The sequence below is a fragment of the Mustela erminea genome, chromosome 9, assembly GCF_009829155.1.
Source record: "Mustela erminea isolate mMusErm1 chromosome 9, mMusErm1.Pri, whole genome shotgun sequence".
Classification (NCBI taxonomy): Eukaryota; Metazoa; Chordata; class Mammalia; order Carnivora; family Mustelidae; genus Mustela; species Mustela erminea.
Window position 1 is genome coordinate 49257735 of NC_045622.1, and position 20593 is coordinate 49278327.

A 20593-nucleotide genomic window follows, 5' to 3' on the forward strand; every position below is an offset into this window, starting at 1 on the left:
ATAAAGACTGTAAGAAGGAAAAAAAAACTTTCCACTGGTATAGGATTTTATAGTTTAAATAGCATATTAATTTTTACTTCTTTTTAAGTATTTATAATAATCCTGTGAAGTGGTGGTGTTATTCCCATTTTGCTCAGGAAGAAGCAAGGAGAGCTCAGTCATTCGTCCAGAATCACATTGTGGTCAAGTGAAGTGGCTGCAGAATTGGTAACTTGCAATTAGATTTTCTGAATCCAGGCAAGAGCCTACTTCTTGTGAACAAGGAATTTTTTTTTTCCATGATCTGAGTCTGTAACAAAATAGCTTTACATCTTTATATAAATTTATTTAAATCACAGCATATTTTATTGTTATTTTTTAACAACTATAACATGATTGTTATAATTGACATGTTAATGTCAAAATTCCAAAGAATTTATATTCTAATTTTTAAACTTTTTTTAATTTTAGAGGTTGGATGTTATGTTTGTTTTTAGGAGAAAGAGTCAAATCACAGTTCAATCTCACAAAAAGATTAATCTTTAATATTTTTCAGTTATAACATGATATATGTTTATTGTAGAAAATTGAGAAAATAGGGGTACTGGCGTGGCTTAGTCAGTTAAGCATCTGCGTTTTGCTTGGGTCATGATCCCAAGGTCCTGGGATTAAGCCCATCATCAGATTCTTGCTAAGCAGGGAGTCTGCTTCTCTCTGTCTGCCATTCCCCCTGCTCTTGCATGAGCTCTCTCTCTCCCCTCAAATTTAAAAAAAAAAAATCTTTAAAAAAAAGGAAATTGAGAAAATACAAAAATACATAATTGCATGAAATGGAGAGTAATACTGTAAATATTTTGGTATATTTTCTTTCAGATTTATTATTTGTATACGTATCATATTGTTAATGTAGGCTATCTAATATTCTCAGTAGCAGTTATAGGGTGCCTAGAAAAGATGTTCATTCAGAGGTACAATTTTGAAATTATTGATTGCTACTAATATTATAATCAGGAAAATAGCTCTCCATTAAGCATTACATTCATTTTGCCAACATTTGACAAATATATAATCTGAAATATTTTAAAACTTCAGTTGTAGGGTGTCTAATAATATTTGGTCCCAAATATGAAGTTCCTCAAGCTCCTTCAATTATTTTATACTATAATTGCAAATTTATGTGATTGATTTCCATTTTTAATTACTTCAATTTTATATTTTAATAATAATAAAAGAAAACCTTCCAAAGCACTTAAATCTAGCATGTTAAATTCACAAATATGAGGCATTTCATGTTCCAAGGTTTTATACAAATTTAGAAAGTCTTCCACCAAAAATCAAAACTAAGTTACTCAATTGTACATGGTGATTTGGCTTCAGAAAGCTTAGTATTTCTCCAGTAGGTGAGGCTATCTTGAACATTACAAATCTTTAAAATGAAAAATACCCATCCTTTTTTTTCTTAAGATCAAAATCCTTACTGTATAAATTTCATTTTCTTATTTTTGAAAATTAACATTTACTCACTAATAAAATAATTGTGTATCCTAATTAATGGACAGTCTTCTCAGTAGGCAGAGTTTGCATGATGGGGTGAGAGTTTCCCTGGAGCTCTAACTTAATTCGTGCTGAATCCTTTGCCGAGATACACTGAATCCTGTATATAGGTTGTATCAAGACTTCATGATAAAGAGGGGTTTGTTTTACAATCCTCAAAATTTACATGGTTCAAGACCATGATCTACACAGGAAGCTTCCAAACTACTTAGTCTGCCAAATAGCTTCTTTCCTTTTTGAATTCTTTTAGCTAAGATACTAAACTATCCTCCTCCTATCTAAAGAATTAAAAAATGACAGAACTGTCTGGAGCCATCTTGTCTATTAGAAGGTCTCACTGTCTTCCTAGATACTAAAACAATACCCATTTCGATTCTGCAGCTATCAAGGCTATGTTTGAATCTTTGGTTACAGCTTGGAGGTATACTACTAACAGGCGTGTATATATTTACATGATTGAGAACATGCTGATGGTTTCACTTACCCCATTGTGTCAAGTATTTCTCATATCCTTAAAATTATTCTTTAGTTGTTTTGAATATCTATATAAATTTCTACTTATCATCAATTACACTCAGATTTTTTTGATTTTCAAAAAATATATATAATACCTTGATGAGATAAAATTACTGGGTCCAGTAATTTTATACCATATTTTCTATCACAGTTTGATTCATAATGCATATTTTATTTCATATGCTGATTCTACATTGAATGTATAATCTGGAGGACTTTTTATGTTACTAGTTCTCTTGAACAACATGGTTTTTAATGGCTGTGTAATAGTCCATTATAGGTTATGTCATAAATTAATTAGCTTTTCGCTTATTATAATTGCATTTATTTCTATAATAAGTGATGCTTTCATATATATTCATATAAATATGTGATTTCTAGCACTTATTTTTAATTTTTTTAAATTAAAGATATAAACTCAGTGAAAAGATAATTCCACTTTAGGTAGTATTCTAGAACCTATCTTATACAGTAGTCTTGAGACTCTATAATAGCATTATTATTCCATTTGTGTTAGTACAATCCAACACAATGCCTGACATATAGCAAAGAGTTAGCTTTTTTGTTATGTGGATGAATAAATGAATTAATTCCTGTAATTGGCATAACGTATTTAACATCTAGTATAGTTAAACTGGTTGATCATTTAATGTATGAGACTTTTAAAAATGAATGTAAGGTGGAAGTTTCTGTTTTGTCTCTTTTATTTTACCATTTTATTTTATTTATTTTATTTATTTACCATTTTATTTTATTTACCATTTTATTTTATTTTACCTTTTTTTAAAATTTTACTCTTTTATTTTATTTTACCAGTTTAACTCAGGTATAATGTTCAGGTCACTAAGAGCTGATAGCTAGCAACTTCCTCTTGTGCTTGCACTTCCCTTCCTCAAATCATTAATCCTGCAGAGATTCGTTATGCATTCATCATTATCACATAACAAAAGAAGCAGGTATTACAGGAGGAAGTATAAAAAATGAAGATCACCTGACTTCAATATCCGAGATCCAAACCTCCACAAGACTCCATATTAACCAACTCTTGAGACCTACATCTAAACTCAATGATGAGCAAAGGGGAAATGATTGACTGATTCATGGAAATAACATTGTTTTGATAACCCCTTGATACTGGTTTGACTTGTGCTTCTATTACCGTAAAGCCCCCTATTGTGTGAACTAATTGAAACCTCACAAAATGGTGTCACTTGAATAGCATTACTCCTGCCTGATTGCAAGTAACTCTAATTCCTAATGTCAAGATCACATTTTGCTTCATAGTTATATGGGTCACAACATGAAAAGGATTAATTTCTGGATGATTACCTTCTGCTGCTATAACATGAAATGCACTTCATAGCAAGTGGGCTCTTTGCATGTTTGCTAATCTGCCACATTGGCGATTGTTTTGAGAGTCCTCTCAAGCATTCTAATGAGCATTCTAAAGAAATATCCATTTATGAACTATTAGTTAATGATGCAAATGATGCTAAAAGCCATATCTTTTGAGATTATGTATAGTTTATGTGTGCATCTGTGTGTGTGTGTGTGTGTGTGTGTGTGTGTGTGTGTGTGTATCTGTGTAAGATGAATTCAGTCATTTCCCTTGCAGGTTGCTTAACACAATGTTCAGTGATTGGTACGTTCACAATTGGCAGGGGCTATAAACATTTAAAAAACAAAATTGTAGAGTGACATCCTAGTATAATTAATAAGACCTTGTATAACAAATTTCTTGAAAATATCCAAGAATCCCTGTAACAAGAGTTTACAGGGATTCCTGGATATCTGAGGATATGGGTGCCATTTCTAAAGCCTAATTTAGAAAGCACAAATGTTAAAAACATGTGGAATAATAATGTAATAACTTATCAAGTTTGGATATTTGAAAGAACCTACAAGACTCTACCAAGCATATGTACATAAGGCTCTCATTTAAAGGCAAAGGATATGTACAATAAGAGAAGATAGTACAGGTGAGCATTATTGGTAGAGACACATTCAAGTTTAAGCTTCCAAGGATCCTGATTTACACATGGAAACCCTTTTTCTCTAGACCGAATCACCAGGAACTGTGCTGTGATTTTGACTTCAAGAAAATTCAAGGAAGAATTTCCGATAGGGTCTTTTTTCCCCTTTGGTCACATAGCCAAGCCAGATTGTCTAATCACTTCTGCTAAGTGAAGCCATCAGTAACAAACTGACCCTGCCGGTCCCCAAGGGAGTTTCAAACTCTAACAAGCACCTGATCAATCTCATTGCCCTTTATTTAGCCAATAGTCAAAACCAGACATCCAGACATCTCTAGAGATAATCATTTCATTTCCCAGGCCAGCTGCAAAATAAGTGTTCTCTGTAGATAGTATCAGTAATGAAAATAATAAGTAGCTTTATTAATTTCCTATTGCTGCTATAACAAACTGCAATAAATGTAGTTGCTTAAAACAGTACGCATGTGTTATCTTATAATTCCAGAGATCACATGTCCAAAGATATTCCTAAACAGTATAAGTAAAAGACCCAACAGAGTGTTTGTTCTGTATTATAAAATAAACAAATGAGAACTTTTCATATCATTTTAGGGATCCTCAAATATATAATATTCAACTATTTAAATTGATATTGCATGATGTTTTAGTACAAGGAGAAATACCATTTGTCAACAAAGTTTTTAAAGGATTTTTTTAGGATGTACTTAATGTGGATCTGTTAGTCCTCCTCTCTGTTTTAACTATTTGAAAAATCAACTATTCATATAAACTCATATATCACACAACACACATATACACCCACACCTTATCTTTCCTCTTGGTTGATCCATTTCTATACAACACCAACATAGCTGCCTTAACACTGAATGATTCAATAAGACAACTGGAGTTTTGGAGTCTAGAAAATATTCACACACTATATTGACATAAGGGATTGTTTTGACATTCACTGAACCTTTCTTAAGGAAAATCAATGCTAAGTCATTACAAGCAATTCCCACCAAAATATAGTAAATATTCTGTTTCTCATTGAAGAGGATTTTTTCAAAGTTGAAAAGCAGTGAACGAGTGTTTTAGAAAAACCATGAAAATTTCCCTAATTGTATAAATAAGGACGGGAATATATTTTCTTTATGGAGGTCCACACTGTTAATTTCTTCTTGTTGTAATGCCTTTATGATTCTTGAGACATTATAATTAACATGCCTATACAAGCATTTCATCAGCTTTTTATGAATATGCCAATTTGTGCTTCTAATAAAACTATAGTGAGTATTTATGCAACTATCTACTGCGATGTTGTGTCAATCACCAGATTCTTTACATTTTTTTTAAACTCAAAAGAAATTTTGTTTATCATTTGCTTCAAAAATTTTAAAGGGCTCAGCAGGCAATTTGCATATGTCACTAGTTTAACTGAGCAAGGATTAGCAAATTAAATCTTAATTAGCTAATTTTTGCATAATTTTAGGGAAATTATATGCTTTGTGCAGATGGCAGGTGGGAGGTAAGGCATTTAACTTGTATTGAATTGAAGTTTTCCTTGACTTTATGAATTTTAATAGAAAAATAACATTTAACAGTTAAAATGTGTGTCAAACTGAATAGATCCTATCTGGAACCACTAAAATAAGAAATTATTTTATGAAAGAGAACCAATGATAAACACTGACGTATTCCTAATAACATATACATAAGAATTACTGTGAAATTAAAAGAGGAATTTTTTTACACAGGTTTTCTACTTCATAGTATATCTTCTGGATTGTAATATAATGATAAATTAATGGACTGTGAATGTTAATTCACAGTTCATACATATATTTTACAATAAAGTTACAGTTGGTATTAAGTATGGGAGGTTTGGTAGTGCTGTGTAACAGTAATTATAATTGCACTAACTCACATGCCAGGAGAGGAGGCATGCAGCAGCATTCAGATCCCTTGGCCTAATGCCCTCAGGCTGTTTCTCACCTTTGTTCTGTTCCCTCATTCTGGACTGTCTTGCTTCTGCTACTATTCACAGTTCATGTTGTTATCAAATCCTCTTTCAAAACTTTGGTTACACATCTGTATTAGGGGAGATATTTATTTGTCCTGCTCTATCTAATTAATGATTTACTTCTCCTCTATATTCCTGTATTTCCATGTGCATTAACTTCTATCATTGTACTAATTACACTGAACTATAATTGCTAATTCTCTTCGATACTCTCCTTACTGGCCCCTTAAAAGCAAGAACTATATATTATCCATCTTTATTCTTTCAATAGAAGTTTGTTGAATAAAAAAGAAACCCTTACTATCATATTTAGCCCGGTAAAAAGAGTTCAGTTCAAATGAATTCAAAACAATTCTCAAAATTATTTGTGAATGAAAGCTATGGGTATGATAGTTTATTGTTGAAGATAAATTTTTGCTGCTTAATACCGCATGTGTTTCCACTAGGCTCACTCACATTAGCCATTGCATGTTTGATCTACTCAACATATAGTGAAGGCCACTATTATATTTAGAGATTAATGCCACATTTTTTTCAGAAGCCATGAGGTCCTCAGAAATCAGACAAGAGCAGTTATTGTCAGTAAGTCAAGCTAGAAAATTCTTCTTTATTTGGTCAACAGACTGTGCTTCTCCCTCAGGCCAACTCCTTGACCTCTTCCCTGAATCTTACCTCACACTTTAGTTTCCTCTCTCTTCTGTATCAGTAGTATTTTTGTCTTTATTTCATCATTTATATCACATAGACATGAGTCATCCTGTTTTCCATCTTTAAAAAATTCTCCTCAGACTCAAATTCCCTCCCTCAAGACCTCACTTCTCTGCTCCACTTTACAAATTCCTCAAAAGAGCTGACAGCTCTTTTCCCTATTGTCTCCCCACCAGTTTCTCTTGAACTCATTCCAGTGAGCTATCATACCCATGATTCTACTGAAATACCTTTGATGAACATTATCAATGACCTCTTTGATGCTAAATACAACAGACAGTTTTTGGTCCTTATCTTACTTTGCTTTTATAAGTTTTCGTATAATTAACCAACTCTTCTTCATTAGATTCCTTCTTCACATAGCTCTAAGTCACCATTTTCTGTTGTCCCATATTCTGCTTTACTTACAACTCCTTACAGTGTATTTTGTGGCTTCCTTTTCATTGATTCCATATCTGAATGTTAGAAAATGTTAGAAAACCATAGGATTTCATCCTGGATATGCCATTCTTTTCCATCTACATCAGGAATGATATATTTGGAAATGACCCCCAAGAAGTTTCATCTAGCACCATGTCTGTTTTTGTAAGGAGTTTGAGTATTGTTATATGGTAATGATTTCCCATTTACCTCTACAGCCCAACTTCTTCCTGCAATTCAGTGTCATATTATCTAATGGATTACTCAGATATCGCTCTGTGAACATTTGCTAGGGATCCACCTGAACCTATCCAAAGTTCATTCCTTGATTCCCAACATAAGGCTCCTCTTCCCACAATATTCTCCACTCAGAAAATGTCATCTTTTCCTGACTACACCTTCACTTTAGTTTTATCAATTTGTTTATAATTTTATTCTGATAGCTATTTCTGTAAAGTGTTCTATACATTCCATTTCTGTAATAAATATTTGCATTATATATGCTACTCAGACTGTTTATGTTTGCTAAACATTTCTTGCTTCTGCCATCTTTATTTGCAGTTATTTCCACCATGTGCTTGCCTCTAACTCTGTCTTTTTTTTTCCCCTGGATAGAAGAAAACAAAACTTATTGCTTCTGGTATGGGGTATGAATTTAATTTAAATCATATGAGGAAACAGCCCCAATATGTTGGTTTTAAAAATGCATGTCAACATTTGGCATTTGGATATCCTATGTAAATGCAAGCTTTTAGCAGAATTCCAATTGAACAAATTATAGTTTTTTACTATAATTTATGGGAACTATGTAAATATCTACAAGTTTATAGCCAGCATTTCCTAAATTACTCATGAATTACTAATTGACTTTTCCAGCTACAGGATATGCAAATATATTTTCACAGAGAAGAAATACTAAAAACTCCAAGGGGCATTTGGTTAAAAATAAATAGTGACACTGAATACTTTTACCAACAGGAGAGGGCTTTTTTTTTTTTTTTTTTTTTTTTTTTTACATACTACCTTGTTCCAGATCCATCTTAGCTTGATGGAAATTGGAGATTCCAAGGAAATATCCTTGACTGCAAAATTTAGACATGGATAGAGTATATGCCGCCTCTGTGGAAAGCATCTCAGCAGAAAGAACTTGAGTTTGAAGGTAAGCAGATCTGGATTTGACTTCTGCCCCAACCAATCCTAGGACCTTCGACAAGTTGCTTGAATTCTCTCAGCCTCAGTTTCCTCATCCATAAAAGCATTATGATAATACCAATGTTGACAAGTTTAATGAAATCATGTTAGAATTTTGATTCAAAGTCTGATACATAATGTTTCGTTTCTATGACGATGATGATGATGATGTAACTTAGCTTTAGCAGGAAGATCAAATGGCTAAGCGTATATCTTCTCCTGGTACTGTAGTATAACATTTCATCACTTAGAGGTGTCTTTAGATTTCATGTTATCACAACAATTTTGTGTGACAATGCTAATTTTTCTGGAGGTACAAAAACATAAAATTGAAAAACCATAACATTTTAGCATTTAACTTTCCCTTTTAATAGCTTAGGGTATGGAAGAATATAGGATTTTATTTTATTTTATTTTTTTAAACATTATTTATTTATTTGACAGACAGAGATCACAAGTAGGCAGAGAGGCAGGCAGAGAGAGAGGAAGGGAAGCAGGCTCCCTGCTGAGCAGAGAGCCCGATGTGGGCCTCAATCCCAGGACCCTGGGATCATGACCTGAGCTGAAGGCAGAGACTTTAACCCACTGAGCCACCCAGGTGCCTGAATATAGGATTTTACATCAGAGGGTCTTCATCTAAGAATAAGCTTCACTTAATAGTGAGGTCATTTTAAGATTATCCAAGTCACAAGTCTCTAAATCTTACCTTAGAAAACTATCACATGGGAATAATGAGAAAGTATATTTCATGGTTTTCTTCATTCCAACAAATACATATTGAGTTCCTCATATGAAATCCATGACTCCTTCTCTAATGAGAATTACTGTCAGGGGGAGAGTCATAAAAAGGAATAATTTAATCACAACATGTCACTTAAAATGATAAAAACAAATGGTAACATATAAAGAGGATGAGGAAATGAGGAAAAAACTATGTTGGGATTTAGCTGTATATCTCAAAGCAACAACTGATGCTTGATCAAGAATTTGAAAAATACATAAATGGAAAGATATAACATGTTTTTAAAAATAATGACTCAACAGAAATAGGACAATTCTTCCCATGTTTATTTACAAATTTAATGTAAAATGCTCTCTGAAGAACTTAATCTATCAATCAGCCTATCCATCCATCTACCTATAAGTTGCTTCCCTGAGACTAGGTTACTTCTCATGTTGATATGAAAAAAATAACCAATCAAGAATATTGAGGAAAAGTCTAGAAAAGAAAAAAAAAGGAGAATTGATCTTACCAGATATTAAAATATATTATATAAAATCATTATTAAATAATATCATATCACATATTTATGTACACATGTATGTATAAGAATTTAGTATATAATGAAATTATTAATTATATGATTTTTTTAACCACTGATTGGTGACATAATCACCAATTATTTTGCTAAATACAGAATAAGAAATCCCTCTTTGAGCTTACATGAAATATGTATCATGATTTATTAAACCAAGAATGAAGGAGAAAAAAAGAGCGAGAATGAGAAGGGGGGAAGAGAGAGGAGAAATGAGGGAAGAACACAACAAAACTACTTAGTATGTTGTCTTTTACATAAGAAAGGGGAAAATAAGAATATGTATGCATATGTGCTTGTATCTACATTAAAGTTTTCTCAAATGATACACAAGAAAATAATAAAAATCTATGGAAGCAAATGGGACCAGGCCAACAGAGACAGGGATGGGAATATGTATCAACTAGTCTATCATGTTTTTCTCCAACTCTATATTTTTGTACCACTTTTAAATCTTCAGAATAGTTGAAAGAAAAGTAAAGTGAATACCTGCATACCCATTATTTAAATTTATCAGTTGCTTTGTGTCACATTTGCTTTATCCTTCACTCATTGAAGAGCTTGCCACTGTGACCATTTATATAGCTGAGGGGCATATCCCTAGGGGTCTTCCTCATCTACCCATTTATTCCTTACTTCATTCTTTCAGCAAATATTTCTGGAACACCTACAAAGAGTGAGGAACTGTTCTAAACACTGGGACACATTAATGAACAAAATCAATGAAAACCTCTTCACTTGACATACTTTCCTTTTATACATATTTTAACATGACAAGGCCTAGAATCACAGAAGGTCCATTTCTCCCCATACATTTTGATACTTGAATTCTTCCCTGAACCAAACATCCCAAAGGAAAAAATAATGTGAAAGGGAAACTTGCCTACTTTATTTTTTTTTAATTTATACTCATTCCCAAAAGATGCTTTAAATGGTTCCAATAAAAGTCTCCAGCAAGAAATTCAATAGCCTTCTGAAAACCACTATGCAAATAGAGGCATTTTCTTCAATGAAAAAATAAAAGATTCCTTTGTAGAAAATTGCCATGTGGATAAATTCAACTATTGTTTCCTGCCCTTCAAACCTCCATAAAACATAGTATCACTTAGAGTATCCAAATAAGGACTATTCTAATAGTAAACTTTATGGAAGACATCTCTCAAGGTGAAACCCAGATGCTAAATTTTAATAGGAGTTTCCAGATAACTCACAGGAAGACCTGCCAGCCCAGGGAGTAAAGCTGTATTGAACTGGCCTGTCTTAGTCGGCTCTGGCTGCCATAACAAAATATCATAGGCTGGGGCGCTTAAACAACAGTAATTCATTTCTTGCAGTTCTAGAAGCTAGGAAGTCCAAGATTAAGGTGGAAGCAATGTAGGTCTCATTGTGTGTCTTCTTCTCCTGGCTTGAAAATAGTTGCCATCTCACTAAGTGTTCCCATGACCTTTTGGTACACTCAATGGGAAAAGGAGGAAAATAATGCTCTAATGTTTCTTTGTATACTTACAGAATCCCATCAAGAGGGCCCCACTGTCATGACCTCACCTCATCCTAATTATCTCCCAAAGGCCCCATCTCCAAATACTAAAACATTAGAGGTTGGAGTGTCAACTAACATGAAATTTGGGGGGTTGCAACCATTCAGTCCAGAATGTTAACTAAAAATAAAAATTATCTCCTTGGGAGTTTTTAACATACCAATTTTTAGGCTTCTCTTCAGCAAATTCTGGTTCATTTGGTTGGCAGTGGAGAAATAATGGGGTGGTGCTTACAGAGTCACTGCAAAAGGAAGAGTCAGCAGTAAGAGACTGTGTCATCATTATGATAAAGGAAGGTATATATGCAATATAGGAAGATAGAGCCTTGAGAAAGTTTAGTGGTCAACTATGAAGAAGGAAGCACAAAACTTAATACAATTCTGAGAAAAGAATAACCCTCATTTTATCCTACTTCTTCCCAGATGTCTCAGGATTACTTGAGGTGGCCTTGACCACAGTATACTCTCTGGATTAATAGTCAAAAACTTTAGGCTTCATTATCTGGTGGTATATCTTTCTCCATTTCTCCCTCTATCCTTTTTCTGTAACTTATTTTCTTTCCTTTCCTCTGGTTCTATCACAGAAATGTAGATACTATTTTGACCTGTACTATTCCATCGTAAGGATTTAATTATTAAAAAAAGAGAGAGAGAGAGAGAGAGAGACCTTCACAATCACCAGCAGGAAACTGTGTGTATTGAGGATTTCTTAACTCTATCTTGTAACTCTGTGGGTGTGGAAAGGCAAAGTCTAGCTTTGCGAAATGACACTCTGTTTTACCCTAGATTAGAAAGTTCTTGCAGACATCATAGTTGCTAGGGTAGAGCAGAGTTCTTCATTGTTTTGAAATTCTAGGAATAATAGTACTGGCCTCTGCTAGTAGCTGACATCTTTCTTGTCAAGTGTTAGAGATGGCTACACCAAACATTTTCAAATTGCTCTTTCCAATTTAATATTGTGATTGAATTATAAAAAGTGCATCCACCTAACCCCAATGTTCTCTTGATCTTGTAAATATTGAGTGAAATTCCATTAATTTAATCATGACATGTAGTTAGAGATTTTCTGTGCATATTCTACTAGTGGTGTACGGGAACTGAGTTCATGTATGAATGAATTAGTGAGTGTCATTATTGGTTTAGGGATTGTGACCAAACTATTATGGAAAGAATGTATTTCATGAATTATTTTTAATCAATTAGTTCTATGTCAGTTCTTTATTTAAGTGTGAAAGTTATTTTTTCTTCTCCCATTAGTATATAAACTAAAACTATTAACTAGTATTTGTATACTTACAATATATTCATCATGATCTATGAAGATGAAGAGACTCCCATTTATTTCTACTATGGAATTTGCCACACTGGAGTAGAGAGAGAGAGAGGAGATGAGATCCTAACTTGTCGAAGGCAGAGATTTATTTTATTCATCTCCATATGCCTGTGCCTAATACACTACCTAGCTTACATAGCAAGTTCATTAAATATTTATTGAAATGAATAATTTGTTTTCTTCTCAACGTATCTGAGGAGTTAATAGCCTGAAGTGGTTAATAAGTAAGTATAAATGTTTTTCACTCTTGTTTCAGTTGTTTCTCTATGGTTGACTGTGTACCCCTTATTACTCTGTGAGTTCAACTGCAGTTATACTTCCATTGTTTACCCCAGTTCTCAATATGATAGCACACTCATATCTCATAGGCCATCTAAGTCGTACAAACTTCCTTATTGCCATTTATTTCTGGAAGATTCTAGTAGTTTTCTCATCAGATACTACTATATATTTTAGCTTTTTTGTGCTGTCTGCTAGGTGTTTGCCACTGTCACTCTTCCTCTTTATTCTGGAGGTGACTTAGGAGACAAACTCCATTCCTTGCATCTTTATTTTTAGATAGATAGATGCTAGATAGAGAGATAGATAGATGCAGATTGACCCTCTGTACTTCTGAGTTAACGTTTTACGATCTCGGTGCCTTGAGTCTATAGTGTTCTCCCACCTCTCTGAGACTCAGATTTCATTCGTCTGCTAGAAATTCTAGGGCATCCAGATGCCATGCTCTCCCCTCTATCCTTACTCTTGCAATTTCCTTCCAAACACTGGGCTTCAAGGTGATTTTTGCCAATAATTACCAATGGCTTGGAAGCAGGCCTAGTACTACAACCTAAGATTGGTAGGGTCTGTGTCATCCTTTTCACAGATTCAATTCAGTCAACAATTATTTATAGGCTGTTTACTGTGTGCCAGACACTCTGATTCTCATGAGCAAACCATGTCAAAAACCTTCTCTTGTGGAACTTGTATTCTCATGAAGGGAGGTAGATATTACATAATAGATAATTATAGATAAGAAATCATAGCTAAGATAAATAGAAAAGAAATAATAGATAGTAAAATAGGTGATGTATTTGTGGTGATAAGGGCTTTGATTAAAATAAATCAGAAAAGAGGGCTATAGTGTATGGGAGTGGAAGTAATCAAGGACATTATCTTTCATCAGGGGATGTTTGAGTAGTTGACACCACTCAAGAAGTGAGAATGGGAGCCAAAGGAGTATCTGGAGGGCAAACTTACCAGGCAGTGACACAGGAACAAAGGCCTGACCATGTTTAGATTAATCTAACGAGATATGGTTGGGACTATTTGATGTCCTAGAGCAGCCGCTGCCCATCTGTATAGTTGGCTATACTTCTTTATTTTTTAAATCTTAGAATCACAGACCCTCAGTTTAATTATAAAACTTCTCAACTGTGAAGTAATATTTTATCTCTTTTTAAAGATTTTATTTATTTATTTGAGAGCAATAGAGAGCATGAGCAGGGCAGAGGAGCAGAGGAAGAGGAAGAAGAAGACTCTCTGCTGAGCAGGGAGCCTGATGAGAGATTCAATCCCAGGTCCCTGAGACCATGCCCTGAGTGGAAGGCAGACACGTTAGGGACCAAGCTGCCTGGAGCCTCTTACCTCTTATCTTAACCACTAGGATTAATTTTCATATAATTAAGCTTGAAATGATTCTTAATAGATAGTAAAGCAAGGTCTCCATTTGGATTATAGAATCAAAATGTTCTATGACTACTTAGATGTAGGGTAAGAATAATAGAATAGAAATAAATTTTGGATTAAGTTTCATATTCTCATTTTCTTTGAGATTTTTACATATAATAAAAGATTAAACATTTTCTTTTTTTTTTTTTTTAAAGATGTTATTTATTTATTTGTCAGAGAGAGATTACAAGTAGGCAGAGAGGCAGGCAGAGAGAGAGAGAGGAGGAAGCAGGCTCCCTGCTGAGCAGAGAGCCCGATGCGGGACTCGATCCCAGGACCCTGAGATCATGACCTGAGCCGAAGGCAGCGGCTTAACCCACTGAGCCACCCAGGCGCCCCAAGATTAAACATTTTCTTAACATGAGATAATTCTTTCAAAAAAGGGTCTAAGGGATCTTGGAAGTATAGTACATACTGAAGAAAAAGATATGATGACATTTTATAAAATTCTCAGAACACTGAAAGATAATTCATGTTGAAAATGTATTCCTATTTTGAAACAGGCCACAGAGTGTTACTGTGTGACTTTAACAAAGCATTTGTATTACCTCATTCTCAGTTTAGAATGAGGAACATGGGTGAGGATTGGGAGGGTAATGTCACCGGATTCACTTGGTGGTAGAAGGAACTTAAGAGTATAATGACATGATAGATGCTTATGAAAGATATAAATGATTTTTACTTAAAAATGTAAAATAATTTATAAATAAAGGAATTTATAGAGCCTGGCTCGTGGATATTTCTTCCTTATATCTAAAATTTAAGGAAGCTAAAAATTAACTTGATATATACTATCAAAATTCAAGTGGCATTTTGGCAAGTTGTTAGTCATTTTCTATTGTTTGTTGTCATTACCCATACAGATCAAAATCCAAAGTAGGTTACTTGTCTGAATTATCTAATGTAAATGTCCATAACTCTGTTACCGTGCCGTAATTGACTCAGCCATTCCATGTAATTTTTACAAATGCATTTTCTTAATTTTATATTTTTTAAGACAAATCTAATCAAGAAACCAGGGGACTGATGCTGTTGATTCTTATTATTTCAGTTATTTACCAATATGATCTATAAATCAGTATAAACAAAACCACACCATAAAGTCTTCACCATCTAACCAGAGAGGGGGACACCAGTAGATTAAAGAAAGTTGCAGCCTGAGGGGTGGTGTATCAGCTCTGCTTCCAACTGAGGCCAACTTCCCAAGCAATGGAGAAGAGACAGTCAGAGAAATACCCACTGTAGGCTAAATTGGGACAAAATCAGAACTTTGAGAAAAAGTTTTGAAGATACACATACATTCACCTTATGCGTCTGAGTAAAATACATAAACGTTTTCATATCACACACAAAGCTGGAGACAAAACTCCTCAGCTCACAGATTTCGTGTCCTGCCCACCGCCCCACCCCCACCCCATGGATCGGAAGCAGCCTCGGCCATACTCACATAGCTGCCTTGCTCTGCACATAATCCACGTGTCAGCAAACAATGGATCATTTACTCAAATTAAAAGTCAGTAAATAACAGAAAACAAAACACCCCCCCCCCGAGATTATGCACAGTAAATCCTACTGCTCAAAAGTGTTTATTTAGAGGCCACTCTGGCTTTAAATATTTTGAACCTTTTCTGATGGAAGGTTCTCCAAATTATTTTGTTTACATGAACTCCAATAAATACCAAATAAATTTATTTATATATTTCATAGCAAAACACTCTACTGAACATACCGTTTAAAAATTAAGGTAATAATACAGAATAATTTAGAAAAAAAAAAAAAAGAAATGCCAGAAAATGTAATATGCCTAAATCACCATCTCAGTTCAACCAATATTGTCTTTTAGATTCTTACTTTCCAATAGGTATTTGATGCATATTTATATAGTTGCAGTTTATGCTCTTTCTGAATTCTGACTTCCTTAACTTTGTATCATAGATATTTTTATGAAATGGCACAAAGCAACACTTTTAATGCGTTCATTATATTCCACAAAAAAGATATACTATAATTTATTTAACTGTTCCTGTATTGCTGAGCATTTAGGTAACATTATCATGTCAAACACTATGATAAATAAGTCTGTGATAAGCATATATGTATATTCATATATATTTATTCATATCTGAATTTCTTGGGCTTACTATATAAAACGATTTAAAAAATTCTGCAGCTTATAATGAATAACAATACATTATTTCTCTCAAATAAGGTTCAGTGTACTTTACCAGCATTATAAGGAAGTTTTAGTGTTATCCTGTCCCAACTGACATGTTAATTAAAAATTATATTTCTGATTTCTTAAGCAAAGGATATTGTATATAATATAGCATTTTCATTATTATCTGAGTCATCATTTGTAATTTCAATAATATAATAAGCTACAAAATAGCAGTGCCTTCCAAAGTATATTAGGATGGGATCACCAATGTTGCACATTTCACATTTTATCTGTTCCACATAGTTATTCTGTCTTTCCCAACTATCTGCTCTCACTTTTATCCTGCTGTCAGCTTTGTTTTCACCTTCTATCTTCCAGTGTACCACAGAGTAAAACCAGATCACTAAACTCCTTAAAATATCCAACATGTGCAATGTATTACTAACTGTATCCCAGGCACCGGTAGTCTTTTCTCTGTTTCTCAATTTAATCTTTATATGAGGAAAGTATTATCATACCTATTTTTCAAGACAGTTTCAGTGAGAGGTGCCTGGGTGGCTTATTCGGTTGCATTTGGCTCAGGCCATGATCTCAGGGGTCATTAGATCAAGCCCCAAGCCCTGGGTGAACACCAAATTTTGGCTGTTCACCTGACATTTTGGCTCAGGCCATGATCTCAGGGGTCATTAGATCAAGCCCCAAGCCCTGGGTGAACACCAAATTCAGTGGGGCGTCTACTTGAAGATTCTCTCCCTCTGCCCCTCCCCATGCTCATGCTTGCTCGCTCTCTCTCTCTTTCTCAAATAAATAAATCTTCTTAAAAAAATATTTCAGTGAAACTATATAGTTTGTGGTAAATTCGAAGTATAGGATATGAGATTTAATAAATGAATTGTGTGATTTTACATCTCTATTTTTTTTTCCCCACTCCTTTTCTTTGTTTCTCTCTTTGCCCTTCCAACTTTCCTCTCTTTCTCTTTCCTCTCTTCATCCATTTCCTACTCTTTACCTTGTTTTGGGGTATTGCCTTGTTCTCAGACTTTCCAAATTGCTGGCTTTCTGGAGGTTCACCATATCGATGTAAAGCACTATCACATCTGCTTGCAATGAACAGCACTGTGAATGACCCAGGACCCACAGCTCTGACCTCTGGCTTTCAGGCAGTGTCCCATCATTCTTTGAAAAATTATATCTTAAAACTTTGTATTTGTTGTTTCTTCTTCTTTGATTTAATATAATGATTTTATTTTTTGCCAAAGCGATATATGCTTATAGGAAAAACTGAAATTAGAGATAAGCTAAACGAGGGAATGACAAATGTTGCATAACTCAAATTACTACCTTAAAAATAAAAATTTTTCTACAGTTTTTTTCTTCTTGTTTTCTTGCTTTATTTTTATGGAATGATGATTCAGTTAGCTTTCTAATCTGTGTCCTCATACTTAACAAATGATTTTTTATCATATTTCTTTAACACTAATGTCTACTGATAATGCTAAAATACTCTAGTAAGTTAAAAAAAAAAAGTATCTGGGTAGGCCTTAATTATCCACCTACACTGGGATTTGTAAAACCAATAGTAACTGTGTGGTTTCCTTTGACCTGCTTACACCAAGCTAGATTGAGAGGAATGCCTGTGTGTTGTTCTTTCCTACTATAACCCCCACGCAGATATACTGGGAAATTCAAGCATTTTTTTTCTCTTTATTCACTTTATATGTCTGGACATTGATCTTTCCAATTTCTTAAAAATTGATTTGAGGACTAATTCTTAAGCATGTCAATTTATCAAGTCCCTAAGCTGGGACAAATATTTTAGTTCTACTCAGTACATAGTTTTCTCATTTCCCTTTCAGGTCAGGAGATAAATCCATCTCTTAATATTTCATAAATGCCAGGAGTTAGTTAACAGTGCTGAGATAGCATTAAACTAATCTCTTTGGTTCTTGACACAGCCTTTATTTTATCCTTTACCCAAGAAGATATCACCATTTGCAGACCATATTTATAAAATCACCAGGAACACTGCAAATCGTGATTACTTTAAAAATACAGTGTTCTGGAAAGAAGTCTTAACAGTCACTATGGGACAATCTTCAGAAAGCCAAATGTTTTGAACTCATAAATTCTCATTTGGTAAATAGAGACTAGTACTAGGAAATAAGTTAGGTAATTAAGCTATGCATTTTTTGCCATTTGGGTCTACATTTTTTTTTTTTTTTGTACTGAAGGTTAGTACGCTGATGTCCTTCCTAATTAGGGAGCTGACAGCACAAAGCAACTCTTGGGAATTTTATTCTTAGCTAAATGTGCCAATTTTGAATGACGCATCAAGTGACCTGATTTTTGACATAGAAGATACTTGTTATCTGCTTGTTTTCCTTTTGAGTTTAACAGTTGCTTTATGGGGTATCCTATAAACCCAGCTATGCCTTTAAGGGTCCCCCTCTTGTTTATTCTCTTCTTTTTTTCCACATCTCTCATACTCTTTGTTTGTCCCTTACCCCCTTCTAAAACATGGTGCTAGACACTCTCATCTGGGTTGTATCACTTCCATCATGGCAACCAGAATGACTCAACCGAATTTATATAAATTCATTAAAGGAGAATGGGGCTAGCCAAGATTTTGGCTTTTGCATTCTTCTTACGGACAAATTTTTGATTGAGAGGGTATGACTACATACAACTGAGGGTATGACTCAGACAACTGGATGCATTTGATACCTTAGTTTTGAGAAATAGTACATTGGCTTGACTTGCTCCCGCGGAGATATAATGACCAGAAAACATAGTTCATCTTTTAAGGTCATTCTAGACTTTAGTAAATCAGCAAACTTCAAATGAAGTGAATTCATTACTTTCTTAATTCCAAAATCTACAAAGGGAGAGAATGAATGGAGCTTTTGTTCTATATTCTTACCTAGGTGACAGATCCTGAACCACATTCTTACCTAGGTGACAGATCCTGACATTATAGAGAGTCAGTTTTCACCCCACTCTTTTTTGCTTTCTCGAGATAGAGAGAGGTTCTAGTTCTCTAAATTTTTTAGAGATTGTTCTTTTTACCGCTGCAAAGGCTGACAAAGCAGAACAGCAGCCCGGAAGCTGGAAGCAACATGGGGGTTCAGTGGCCACTGGGGTAGATAATCTCTAAAGCCCTTCCTCAGTTTTATTGGATTAGAGTGTTTTTGATGTTCCTAGCATATACAAAGTGATGAAGAAAAACTTTCTTTTCTCACCTTCCATTTCCCATCAAAATGCTTTCCATTTCTCCACAACCAAAAACAAACAAAAAAAAAAGTTGCATTAATTTTTGATTCGGGGTTAGTAAATCAAACTTAATTTTGAAAGATAACCAAAGAATGCTTGGATACTCTCAGGATGGGGACTAAGTACTCTTTTTGCATTCTATTCTGGCCAGCTGATTGCGACACATAGCACTTCCTTTATAATGGAAAAGTCTGATTTAAAGAATAATGAAAGGAGGCCTCCATTTATATTCTATGAAAATACATGATAACCAGCTTTCTAATACATGGATGAAAGATCTGTCAAACCCCTTATCTTGGATCGTTTGTTGCTGTACTGCTATCGTGCCGTTTACGCTCAACCTTCTTTTAAAAAAATTACTTCTGAAAAGGAATGTGGTTTCATGCCTTAAATTCAGTATAAAATTAGATAATATGGGAGAAGATGTCTTGGGTGACTTCTCTTAAATTAATATGCTTAAAAAAACAATTAAAATGATAATATTCTTCAAGTTAATTGTCCCAGACACCCATTAATAATAGGAACCTACATTATTGCTATACACATTCATTAACTGTGGGGATTTTAAAGCACTGAAGTACCAAAAATGAACCCTACTGTAACTATAAATTAAAACTAACTTAATATAGTATCTATACCTGGCATTAATAAAACTAAAATTGATTACTTTTCTTCTGTCATCAAAAGTCAGTTTCTCTAAAATATGTGATTATATTTTAAAAAAAGACCAACCTTAAAATCAGGAATCTTGTTGTTTTGGTCTTGGCTGCATCATTCACTGATTAAGCAGCTTAAACAAGTCAATTCACTTCCCTAAGATATCCAGCCACTTACCTCTGAAAAGAGAATTTTGGAGTAGATTGATATATATGCTTTTTTTTAAGCTTGAAAAATTGGTAATGTGT

At 34.0% G+C, this 20593-nt stretch overlaps 1 long non-coding RNA gene across 2 annotated transcripts; it reads right to left on the minus strand.

Annotated features, from left to right (window-relative positions):
- Positions 1-9076: 9076 nt before the first annotated feature.
- LOC116599146 lies at positions 9077-11972 on the minus strand. Of its 2 annotated transcripts, none has more exons than XR_004289257.1 (4): positions 11885-11972; positions 11379-11459; positions 10178-10347; positions 9077-9188 (listed from the first exon to the last, which is right to left on the minus strand). It is a non-coding gene; the product is annotated as an uncharacterized LOC116599146 (long non-coding RNA). The 2 variants fall into 2 exon arrangements; XR_004289256.1 differs by having other exon boundaries at positions 10170-10347.
- Between the last annotated feature and the right edge of the window lie 8621 nt (positions 11973-20593).